This window comes from Tamandua tetradactyla, chromosome 8 (genome assembly GCF_023851605.1).
Source record: "Tamandua tetradactyla isolate mTamTet1 chromosome 8, mTamTet1.pri, whole genome shotgun sequence".
NCBI classification, from domain to species: domain Eukaryota; kingdom Metazoa; phylum Chordata; class Mammalia; order Pilosa; family Myrmecophagidae; genus Tamandua; species Tamandua tetradactyla.
Genome location: NC_135334.1, coordinates 8,654,070 through 8,666,978, shown reverse-complemented (window position 1 = coordinate 8,666,978; position 12,909 = coordinate 8,654,070). Strand labels below are relative to the sequence as shown.

The window sequence follows — 12,909 nt, the reverse complement described above, 5'->3', positions numbered from 1 at the left end:
TAATATGCTGGTGCAAGCAGGAGCTACTCAAAAGGGGGTTCACCCCTTCAAACCTGAGGGTTGACCTCTAGTACCACCTGCTATTAAAATTGCCATTCTACAGAAAAGGCCAGTACTGTGACTCCAGCCAGCTGTCAATTCTTTGGGCAAATCTTCCTTGGAACAAATAACATCTATGCAATTTAAGAAAAAATAATACTTAGGAAGAGAGAGAGACAGAAAATGAATCTAAGTTTCTTTCCTAGGAGTCACTAAAGTAGCCATCCCGAAGGCCCTAAGGGATGGACTGTATTTTTGCACTTTGATCAGGTGGGAGGTGCCAAGCACCAATTCTCTCCAGGCTTCAAGATACTTACCAGCATCCTTGCTTCACAAGTAGTTGCTTGACCTAGAAGGAGATTATCCAAATAGTTTAATGTCCTAAATATTAGGGTACAAAAAGCTTTGACAAGTTTGACAGGTTTTGCTCCATGTCACAGTAAATAAGATTCTGATGCTGAAAACTACAAAGTATCTTCTGTTTGGTGTGAAAATGAAGACAAAGATTGAAAAGACCTCTCAGTGGGAATTCATCAGTTTTATCCCCAAATTCACTCATCCATCCTTTCAACAAATTTTGGCTGAGCACCTTCCATGTACCACACCTACAATGCTCCTTGGGCTCACTGTAGGTACCAGAGCTGCAAGCTCCTACCAATACACCCAGACTTGTTCCAGATTCTGGAACCAGCACTACTGTAAGTGGGAGGGCTACGCTCACAGGTCTGGTCTGGCCTTTGGCATCTGTGGAATTTCAGCCACATAGCTAAAGATGGGCGGGTAATCTTAAAAGAAGGCAAATAGAGGATGGAACCTGGGGCCAAATGTGTGCTTTAGAAGTGGTATGGATACTGGAAGGGGGATGGGCCCAGTTGCCAATAGTAAAAAGTCCATTTTGGCGGGCCGCGGTGGCTCAGCGGGCAAGAGTGCTTGCCTGCCATGCCGGAGGACCCCGGTTCGATTCCCGGCCCCAGCCCATGTAACAAACAAACAAACAAAAAAATATAATAAAAAAACAAGAAAATGTTTAAAGATGTTTCCCTTTCTTCCTCCCTTCCTTCCTTCTCTGTCTTTCCTTCCTTTAAAAAAAAAAAAAAAAAAAAAAAGTCCATTTTGAGATAAACAAAGTACAGTATTGGGAGGGTGTAATAGGAATACAGAAGATACTATCACAAAGATATCTATCTCTGGTTCTGGGTCTCAAATTCAAAAGCATGATTCTACTTTTAGTTCAGGAATGGTCACAGCTAGGCAAAGCTCAGTGGGTTAGGGGTCGACTTTTTAATGGCAGCCTAGCATTGGACCAGTTGCGTTGCTTCTTGTGTGCAGCGGGAGTCTTATGAAGCAATTATGTGGCACCCTTCAACTTTGGACAATCTCTTACGGCAAGTCAGGGCCCTACAATAACAAAGAAGCAGATCGCTGCATAGTCCACTTTGTGAAGCTTCCTGATTCTTTTTTTTTTGTATCCCATCCTTCCAATGGCCACCACATATATGGGCACCGAGCATCCTAAGGCTTATAATGATTCTCCCTACAGAATATAACGGAAAGAGGAATCAGAGGAGCAATATAAAAGAGCAAGGTAGAATCAGAAAGAGAATAACATAGAGATTACTGGTTAATGGTAGCTGAGGCTGGGAGAGGAGAAGCAAGAAGATTCTCTTGGTCACCTCTTCCATTCAAACTCCAGAAAAAATTTCCATTAAATATTTACCTGGCAATGTTCTACTGCTTATCCATCTAATACTTGTCCTTGCTCTTACTTCCACTACCTAGCAAAAATATCTTAGGGAGTTGATTATTCTGAAATGCCTCCTTTCCACTCATTCGTGATTAATTTCAAAAGCATTTGTTGTAGCCATTCCCTCTGTGGACTTCTACAGCCCAGAAGACTCTGTAATGTCTCAGCCTTTTCTGTGGAGTCCTACAAGTTATTAAGACAAGTCCACCTTGTTTTGATGTTTGCTGGGATATCCTGCAACTTCTCATTAGGTTTCCCTGAAGCAGATTTCTTACTTTTGTCTATGGATTACATAGCTAGAGTTCAACCTACCTCTCTACTGTGTGCTGGCTGACTCATTTTCCTCTCACCAGCATCTACCTTAACTCAGCAGAGAGAGCTGGACCCCTAGGTTCCTCCAACCAAAGTAGCTAATTCTCCATGCCATCATGTGTGGTAGCTGAAGCATGGCTCACATTCGCCTGCCAATTTATTTACACCTCACACCTGTTTTGCCCCTACCTACACACACACACACACACACATACACACACACACACAATATTGTCTTTTACTGTTCCCTGTCATATAAGACTGAGAAAAAAACCTCTTTTTTCATGGTCAACACACTCTATATTCTACAACCAGCAGATTTCCTTATAAAAGGAGCATACCAGAAGTAAAACAGAACAAAAGAATATTTGTCCATTGGAAACAATGACTAATTTTCCTAGCATTATTTCCCTAGTTCTTTAAGCCCTAACCTGAATCATATCCTTATTTTCATGGTGAGCAAAAACAGACAAGTTCATTGCCCTTAAAGCACTGTCAGCCTAGTTGGAGAATAGATATCAATCAAATAATTAACTAAGGAAATAAAGGAATGTTTCTACTGTGCAGAAGTACATAATGAGAGTGTAAAACCAAGAGACCCCACTTAGTCTGAGGAAATGCAATAGGCTTCTCTGAAGAAGCCAAGAACTGAAGGTTGAATAGAAGTTATCTGAAATAAGGGTTGTTCCAGACAGATAAAGGGCATATTCTGGGGTAAAGGAAAGTATGGTACATTTTTGCCTGCTGAAATAAGGCCAAATATCAAAAGCACATTGAATGAGATAGTGGTATAAGATAAGGTTCATCAGAGGTTACCTGTTTCTCCTACTTACTTGATTTCACATTTATTGATTAATTTAACCAATAATAAACTACTGAGTGGTTTTAAGCAAGAGGCAAGAAGATCAGATTTGCATCTGATATGGGATATAGAGCGAAGAAGAGTGAGGGTGACATGTACTGAAGATGATTAGTCCAGATTTTTGACCTTACCACCTGGATAAATGAAGAGGCCACTGGCTGATCAAGGGAAAACAAAAAGAAGAGCAGCATCTCGGGGGAGACCTTTAAGTCATCCAAGTGTATACATCAAATAAGCAATTAGTTAACCAAGTTTGAAGCTCAGATAAGAAGTCACAGACAGAGATACACATTTAGTCATAAGTATATAGGTAAAATTGAACTTGTGGGCATAGAGAAGAGTATGGTGTGAAGTCCAATAGTGGGGAACTCCAAAAATAAAAAACTGCACAATTAAGTGATAACAGGTTGAGGCTCTGGAGCCAGATTGCTTTTGTCTGAATTCTGATTTCTTCTTACAGTAGTTCTGTGGCCTTAGGCAATTTACTTAACCTCCATTCCCTCATTGGTAAAAATGAAACTAATAATACTGTCTCCCTAGGGCTTTATGAGGATTAAATGAAATAACACATGTAAAGATCTAAGAACAGTGTCTAGCTTAAAATAAGTCCTTACCAAGTGCTAGCTGCTTCTTCCACTGCTTCAACATTATTATCAATATTGGGAAAAATACAATGAGTCTTCAAAGGAGACAAACACGCTGTAGCCAGAGAAATAAACAGTATAGTATGATATCCTGGATGCCAAGGAAAATGGGTTTCAAGAAATAGGGGGTTGGTAGACAGTGTTGAATACTGCTGTGAGAGCAAGACAAAGACTGGAAAATGTCTAGTGAACTTATTGACATAGAAGTTATTGGTGACTTTAGAAGATTTTGGTGGCATAATGGTAGAAAAATCCAAAGTTAGTGGATTGAGGGCAGAGTAGACATTTAGGAAGTATAAAGAGTGGCTATAGATCACTCTTGTGAATTTGTTCTGCCTGGAAGTAAAGAGACTAAATGAGCACTAAATATGGTTGTGAGTATAAGAATGACAGTTTAGTATTCTGTTTCATTCTTAAAGGCTTGAGAGGCTGGAGAATATCCATGATTTACCTGTTGGTGGAAATCATAGAATGGAAATGATCAAATTGAGAAACTGAGTCAAAAGAGAAGAGAAAGGGAGAGAGAGAAAGAATTGTGTTTTCTGAAAATATAGGAATGAGTAGGCTCAAAGCTAGGTCAGGTATTAGCCTTGGCTAGGAGGTAAGTCCTTTATATAACAAGAAGTAAAGGGAAGAGAAATTACAAAGATAACTGCTTGTTTATGAGAAGTTGAGCAATTTCCCATCTGATGGCTTCTAGGCTTTCACGTTCTCATCAAAAATGTAAGTGAGATGCTCTCCTGAAAATGAGGATTAGTGAGGAGGGTGGGCCAGTGTTTTAGGCATGTGGAGGAAGTTGGATAAGTCTTGCTATGGATGGGAAAACAAGCTGACTTGATGACATGTATGAACTTTGGAAATTCTGTGGCACCATTTCAGATGGGTGGCAATAAGTTTAAAATAGAACCCATATGTTTTATTTTGAAGCCTTCTTCAGCAAGTCTTGGTTTCCTGAAACAACCAGAGAATAGTATAGTAGGATTCACAAGGTTTGGTGTTTCAACAAATAAGAGTAATACCTAACTAAAGGAAAAGGGAATTTATGGTGTCACTGAAATGATGGAAGATGGAGTCCAAGCTGCTTGAGGAGAGAACTGGGGAAGGAAATGGGTAAAGACAAAGAGAAAGGATGTAATAAAGTCCAGCAATCTCATAATGAGAGCTGAGCAGGAAGAGAGCAGGCTATGGTGGAGAAAGCAGGCTGGCTGGATTTGAGCTTGCCAAGGGGTAGCCACCATAATTAGGCTGTCCTTCTCCAATAGCTTCAATATTCTTCTTTCCCTGGGTTCCTGCTCTGCCATCTCTATTTACACTGTGACTGTCCCTTACCATATATCAAATAAAACAAAATGCCTTTTTTGTAACCATAGAGCTCATCCAGAGGCCATAGTACTGGTCAATTCTTTTCTTACTGTCAAGTCACTTAATAAATGAATCATACACACTGCTCTCACCTCTTACTTTTCTTTGCCTTGGGAATCTTATTTCTGTGCCCATCCCTACAGAAATTCTATTCTCCACTCTTGAATGTTACTAATGATTCCTCTTCTACAAAATCCAATGACATCTAATCATTCATCATCTTCTTTTAAGAAAAGCAAGGACTCTTTGAAGCAAAGATGTAGAGAGGGCATTTCAGATGGAAAGATGGCTTTAAAATAAAAATATGTAGGAAGAAATTTGAAAGCATTGTTCAAGAGGCAGTGAAAAGCCTATGGACCATATAGGCAGCATGTGGTGACAGGAGAAGATAAATTTGGAAAAGTAGGATGGGGATGAACTAAGTTTGCATGCTAGGCCTCCCATTTAGTCTTATTCTTATGGGAAGTGGGGAAATATTGAGGTTTTCCTAGCAGCAAAGTAACATGATGACAGTGTTGTTTTAGGAAGATTCATCTGGCCAAGTGCAGAATGAATTGGAAGTGGCTAAAGCCAATGGGTCTAGTTAGGAGGATTAAATTCCATTTAACAAGCATTTACTGAACTTCCCTATGACCAAAGCAATGCCATGACTCCAGGAATAAGATAAAATAAATTAGGTATGATGTATGTACTGTAGGGTACTATAACTGGTGGATAAATAGATCTGATAAAAGATAGTGTGGGAAATATTTCAAGATGTGAATATTCTCTAGATTTTGTGTTTCAAGGAGCAACCAATTAATACCAACGAAATTGGTGAATATCTCAGAGGGGTGACTTTATGTGGCACCTTGAAAGAAGACAGAATTTCAGCTGGTGGAAGATACTGCAATTCCACAAACTTGGGGCCTTGGCCACTATCACTCTATAGATTAGCTATACAACTTCTAGCCCCAAAGGCTGGTGTTCACTTGCTGGAAGTTTCATATAAATGAGAGAGCTTGAATATGAACCATGTTCCATCCTTTGAATGTCCCTGGCTTGAGAGAAATCAGAACAAGGCTGCAAGACTGATCTGACTCCTGCAGTAATAAGATATTGCTGACTATTGATTTTCCAGAGAATTACATTGATGATCTGTCCTGTTGATCACTGGAGAGGAGAGTAGGAGAAATAACAAGGGGAGATAATAGTGGACTCAGAGGTTGTCAATGGTGTCTGGGACCCAGGGCCCTTTCAAGAGGTCCCGAGTCAACTTTCTTTGCGACCAGGGGGAGAGGGTGACAGTTCAGCACCTCACTGAAAAGGGACAGTAAGGACTGCGTGCAAGAACAGAAGAATAGCCAACTCTATCATTGTCTTGCTCTACACCCTGAGGCAAATGATCCTTCCCTGACTTATTGTTCTTGTCTATAAATTGAGGATAATAACCCATGGCGCACTGTAATCACACTAAATGGAAAACATGCTGCTATAGGTGAAGAACTCTGAAGTCACAGTGAGGAAGGAGCTCATATAAAATTTCCAGAGAATAGTGTCAGTATCATCTAACCTTTACGGGCATCTGCTCTGCGCAGCATACTATTTCAGATCCCGCATACTGGATTAACTGAAACTACAAATTATCCCTAGCCAAGGAAAATCTGCCCTTCAAAAATGGTTGGGTGCACAGGTAAGGTGAATATGTTATTCCTAGATGACAGAAAGGTTTTGTAAGAGTGAAAATAAAATTTTTAAAAAATATTTTAAGAACTACCCAAATTTCCATGTTTGGTTGACCTAAGAATTTTATTTACTTTTCTCACTGATATTTTTTCTGCCTGCTCTCCAACTGCAAGCCAAGCCTATTAAGAAGTGTGATGCTCTAAACTCTGTAGCCAGTCCTTGATACCCAGCCTGCCCACAGTGGAGCAGCAGGCAGCAAGCTAAGAGAACCTGAGCAGCTGTGCAAGGAAATTAAGAGTGGGCATCTGCCCTCGGCTTGGCAAGTGGGGTAGGGTGGAGGGATTATGTGTGCAGCGTGGCAGAAGGAGAAGCTTCTCCATGTCTAGGGACCGGAAAAAGCCGGACTGCCTCACACATTAAAGCTTGGAGCCGCAGGAGCCTCTTACCTGATGTGTGACTGCAACTATTTTCCCAAGGAAATTAAAGTGACTTAGTCAGTTAACCTGAAATTCCCAGCAGTGTTCTGCTAACACATCAGAAGTTTTCTCACCAGTGTTGGCTTTGTGGTCTAGAGAATAAGAGGCTTCCAGCTTGTCAGAGGTGGGGTTCCACCACCACCTAGTGGGCAGAAGGGATACTGCCTCCTTGCCCTTTCCCACTACAAAGAAAATCAAGGTGACTGAGAACAACCAAGAAAGAAGTTCATTTCTACCTCCTATATAGGACAAGGGTATCTCTTCACGTGGCCAGCACTTCTCTTGGTCACCGGAGGGTGTGCATTTCTGCACCATTCTATTGGGCTGATGAAAGGGGTTTGGAGGCTGCTGTGGCTTCCTGAGAATTTGGCTTCTGTGGCCTAGAATCATGGAAATTTATCCCACTTGCTTCAGAGAAGTTTACTGACTGGAAAAAGTTTTCAGGCCTTACCAGAGAAAACCTATTTTTAAACTTGAAGCCAGGAAACTTAGTCACCACCAACAAAATCAGTTCCTTGCACTTGAATCATTTATGTTTCCCTCGTGGCCCTCTGCCATGTGCAGAGAGTGAATGCAACTCTAGGAATATTTGATGGAAGGTGCTGAGTTAGCAGTTTTATATGTAAAAGAAGGGAAATTCATTTATGTATGGACACAATGAGGATGAAAACTTGAGGGTCACTGTTCTCGAGGAGCCCAGATTCTAGAAAGCTGGCAGGCACATAAACAGATGGTTGCAGGAACATGTGTTAAGCATCATAACAGATAGCTGTGCAGAACATTCTGGCATCACGGAGAATAGATTTATTCTGTCTGGTGGGTTTACATTAGAGGCAGCTCTTAGAATATTCTTTCAAAGACAGGCAAAAGTTCTCCAGATGAGGACAAGGGAAATATATCTTCCATTACAGGGGAGACCAAAAATGACCTGATCAGAGACACTATTTCTGCAATTTGAGTGGTCTCCAATAGCTCTAGTCTATGGCTTCCAGGATAGTACGTGCTTGGAGATTAACTAGACTAGATGAGCAGATTGGTCATGAAGGGCTATGGTTGATAAGAATTTGGCCTTTATCGTAGAAAGTCTAAGATATTTGAAGTTGTGGTTGTGAATATGTAGAATGGAATAAAGAAAAGAAGTGGGATATTTGACTTGCTTCCAAGGCATCATGGAATAGACAAGTAAAGAGTAGACCCCAGGAAGCTGACTACCATATTTAGCTCAAATTTGGATAAGAATAATCTGTAGGCACAAAGACTCAGCAGTGGGCCACGGAGAACACTGGAGAAGCAGAAACAAAATCAGTTTTCTCTATGTTATTCTCTGATATTCTAATGAAAGAAAGTAGAGTTTGGTGGTGATGAGGTTTGACTCTCATTGGGCTGTACCAAGTCAACATCCTCCGTCTGATAGCAAATAAATTTTGAACAAATTACTCTCTGAGCCTCAATTTCCTCATTTATAAACTATACCTTAATAACAGTACCAGCCTGGAGAGGAGTCAATGATTACCATGCACGCAAAATGCTTAGCCCAGCGCCAGACACATGCTAAAAGCTTCCTGTCTTACTTTGCCATGGCTGCTATGAAAAACTATCATACAACAAGAATTTATTGTCTCTCAGTTTTGAAGGCTAGAAGTCCAAAACCAATGTCCCAACAGGCAGTACCTTCTCCCAGGATCTGCAGTGTTCTGGTGCTGACTTGCTGCAATCTTTTTTATTCTTAACATTTATTTGTCTCTGTCTCTGTCACACGACATTTCCTCTCTCTCTCTGGCTTTTCCTGCATCTGGCCTCTACTGACCGACTGTGTACAGATTTACAAATTTCTCCTGCATTATAAGGACTTCATCCATATGGATTAAGGCCCTACAATTTGCTATCTGTAAGAGGAGTCTCTAGAGGAGTACATCCCAGGTGGTGCTCTCCTAAACCTAGGACTTCACATCTCTCTGAACCCTTGGTCTCCTCCTCAAAGTGGAAGTGTGAAGAGGTTTTTAAGCCAATGCTGAGACTCATTTGGTTACCAGACTCAGCTGCAAAAGACATCTAGATTAGGATTTAGACAAGATGATCCCATCACTCGTTTTTATTTTTTCAGCTCTTTTATTTGTGCACTGGTGATCTCCATTATATTGTATCTACTCTTGCCGCAAATCTTACATAAATAGACACAGTAAGAGTGCTAATAACATCTACAACATTCTCTCTTTCATGCTTCTTTCCAGGGAAATATATACTATACTCCCATATCTAATTTATAACCATGAAAGTTCTCTCCAAAGGCCTTCTAGTTATAAATCTCATGAATCCTATTTCTATAAATCCCAGAGTTGCAGAGCAGAGTAGATCCTATTTCTTCTAATGGCAATGCTAGTCTCTAAATGTCTAGCCAGGTGAAGGTTGGCTTTTGAAAACTATTGATACTCCAATGAAAGCCATATAGGTCTAGGGTTATTTCTCTTACTGACTCATGGTTGAGACTGTGAAGCAGGGTTGTTTCACATAATAAGTTCAGGGAGGGAAGGACCAGAGACCAAAGACTGCACACAAAAATGGGACGTGATCGGTCCAGGTCATGATTCTTTGACATGACTAACGGCAAGCTAGGAAGTTATTCAACTCTCCAGGACTCAATTTTCCTATCTCTAACTGGACTGAATTAGTTAAAATCAGGAATTTCAAATATTTTTCAATATGAAATTTTTCTTTCAAAAAAAGGCATGTGACAAAGCAATCATCATCATAATATTAATAAACGCTGGAATGGCTGCTGCTATATACCACATAGACCCTAACTGCAGTAATGGAGGACATTTTTCCCAGCTGCCAGCAATGCATGGCCTTAGCTATTGAACCTTTTTGGGGACTGCTTCAACTGAAGAAAATTGCCTCAAGTCAGGTCACACCTCCTTCCAGTGGTAGCCATCACTGGGTGTGTTCAGGGATAGAAAGGGTTGGCTCTCTTATTCCAATTCAAGACAACTCCATAGGGTCCTCAACTCCAGAGCATCCCATGGGATGGACTGAGGACTTAGTCGGTGCTTCCTATAGCTTAACTTCTCCCTCTGTTCACTCCTGCTTCCTGCCACAGGCATTGAATGCCAAGAGCACTCCCAATGAATGTCCTGCACTTTGATATCTGCCTCAGAGTTTAATTCCTGGGGAACCTGGCTATGACATTAATTCATTCATTGAACCCTCAAAATGTACCAAGCTCCATGCTAGTCTTTATAGATGCTTCATTTCATTTAATCACAGCAACTGTCAAAAGCGGAAAGACAGCAGAGTGAAGAGAACACCATTACAGGAATTACCATCAGATAGGTTCGACAGTCCACCATATTGCAGTTATGGGCAATACTCTGGCAGTTTTGACATGTTGAATGCCCAGTACATATTGGACAATACATGGATGTACAATACATATTGCAGCTTGGGCAATTCTTTACTTCTTCCAACCCTGTTACCTTATCAGTAAAGTGGGCATTATTAACAGAACCAAACCTTGATATTTATTTGAAATATAAAATAAGATGACATGCTTTCAAAGAGTAGTATCACGATAGTATTGAGTTTTATGTGAATTCAACTCAGCATCTCTGACAACACTTTTATCACACACTTAAATGAAATAGGCAATGCCTTAAATAACTAGCATATCAGAATTGTAAGAGAAGTAACTCTGAGGACTGCCTGCCTGGGTTCATATTCACTTTCATATTATGCCTCACTTTCCCCATATGTAAAATCAAGATTATAACAGTGATTACATAAGGGGTTTGGAGATTGCTTGATTTAGTGACTGCGAAATGCTCAGAATAGAATCTGGTAAATAGTAGTGCAAAAAAAAAGTTAGCTACTAAAAAGTCATTGCATTTTGGATAATGATTAAGTATATCTTAAGGGTTTCTGGCCATTAATATAGAGTTTCCTTCAATGTTCAGATGGTCAGTATTCTAGTTTGCAAGCTGCCAGAATACAATATACCTGAAACAGAATGGCTTTTCAAAGGGGGGGAAAGATTGATTAATTTGCAAGTTTATAGTTCTAAGGCCATGAAAATGTCCAAATAAAAGCAAGGGTATAAAAGTGTCCAAATTAAGGTATCCAGGAAAGGATACCTTGGTTCAAGAAGGCTGATGATGTTCAAGGTTTTTTTCTCAGCTGGAAGGGCACATGGTGACGTCTGTTAGCTTTCTCTTCAACAGCTTCCCTGAGGCTCTGTCCATTCTGTTGGCTCTGTTGGTTCTGGTGGCTCTCATGGCTCTGGTGGCTCTAAAGCTTTTTCCAAAATGGTTCCCTCTTAAAGGACTCCAGTAAGCAATCCCACCTTGAACGGATGGAGACACATATCCATGGAAACCATCCAATCAAAAGTTACCACCCACAATTGGGTGGGTCAAATCTCCATGGAAACAATAAAAAAGATACCACCCAGCAATACCGAATGAAGATTTTTATGGCTTTTCTGGGGTGCACAAGAGATTCAAGCTAGCATAGCCAAGAAAGTGAGTTAATTAAAATGCTAGAGGAAGAAAATGAAAAATTAATTGAGGCTTGCTGAGAGTTCAGTTAGGTTCACAAAACCTTGTAAAAAGTGCAATACTGCATGAGAATTTTCAGGAGTTTCCAAGAGTTGTATTGAGCATATATACTTCTTTTAGGTAAGCAGTCTTTCTGCTATAAAATTCAGTGCTTGTAATGACAAATGTAAATTATGGAATTTTAATATTATATAAATGTAAAGTGCTTAGAAAAATGCCAAGCACTTTGTAACTACTATCTAAAATTTAGCTGTTAGTATTATTCTTATCCCCATTTTATAAATTCAAGCATACAGATGCTAAATGATGCTTAAGATGGATCCAGGTTGTCTGACTTAAACTTTGAGCTTATAACCACTTTGCTTTACTACAAAGTAAAAAAAATAATTAATCAGTGTTTGAAACCCTTGGGCCTCCCAATAAAAAAGGAGGAAGTCCTTGCCATCTCTTCTCCTGCACAGTCCTTTTCAACATTTCTTTTACTATCAGGCACAAATTCCTTGCCCTTACCTCTCCAAGAGGTATTCAACCCTGTACGCAAGAGCCACTGGAGGAATCACTGCTAAGTTTTGCCCACCTGGCAACTGCTGGCCCAAAACCTTTGCCTGCTGGAACCACTGGCCCATTATTTTTTAGCTTTTACCACTGGGTCAGATGTACCCCCTGTACCCAATTGACATATGCCCCTACCAAGTCGAAAGAGAGAAAGGCAGAGTTTGCTGGGTGTTGGTGCATCTGTATGTTTCCCCCCACCCCACCCAGCATTGGCAACATCTTTTGTTAAAGAATTTAAAGTTCATTGAGAAAGACTTACATATCATTTTCATTCATGTGAATTAGACATTTTAATTTTAAAAATGCACCATATGCTAAGTATCTGAACTCTTAATTTGAGTCTGGGGTTCAGAGTTACAGAAGTCCACCCTCCGAACCAAGAAGGTATCCAAAAGCTGCGTAACATGAAGCTAAGAGATGGCTGAATGGGCTCCCAGGGGAGAGTTCAGAGCAGGTGAGCATTCCTGTTGAAGAGTTTGTCCCCAGGGCTTAGAAAGAGATGTGAAGACTAGGTACACATCCTTTTTTAAGGAACAGGATGGTACTTGGAGACACTTAATGGGGCTTGGAGTAGCAGGTAGAGGGTAAACCCTGTAGGGATTCTTGGAGGTGCTGGAAGGGACATCACAGTCTTTTAATAGAGAAGTTGCAGCTTCGCCTAAGGATGGTAGGATCACTGAGCAGGCGGAGCCCCTTAAGG

The 12,909-nt window shown here is 40.5% G+C and overlaps 1 long non-coding RNA gene across 1 annotated transcript in view; it reads right to left on the bottom strand.

Moving 5' to 3' along the window:
* Positions 1-12,909, bottom strand: part of LOC143644037 (uncharacterized) — a 69,507-nt gene that overhangs the window by 55,501 nt on the left and 1,097 nt on the right. Inside the window, exon 2 of the long non-coding RNA XR_013156470.1 lies at positions 357-388. This is a non-coding gene — a long non-coding RNA (uncharacterized LOC143644037). The remainder of the gene's footprint in view (positions 1-356; positions 389-12,909) is intronic.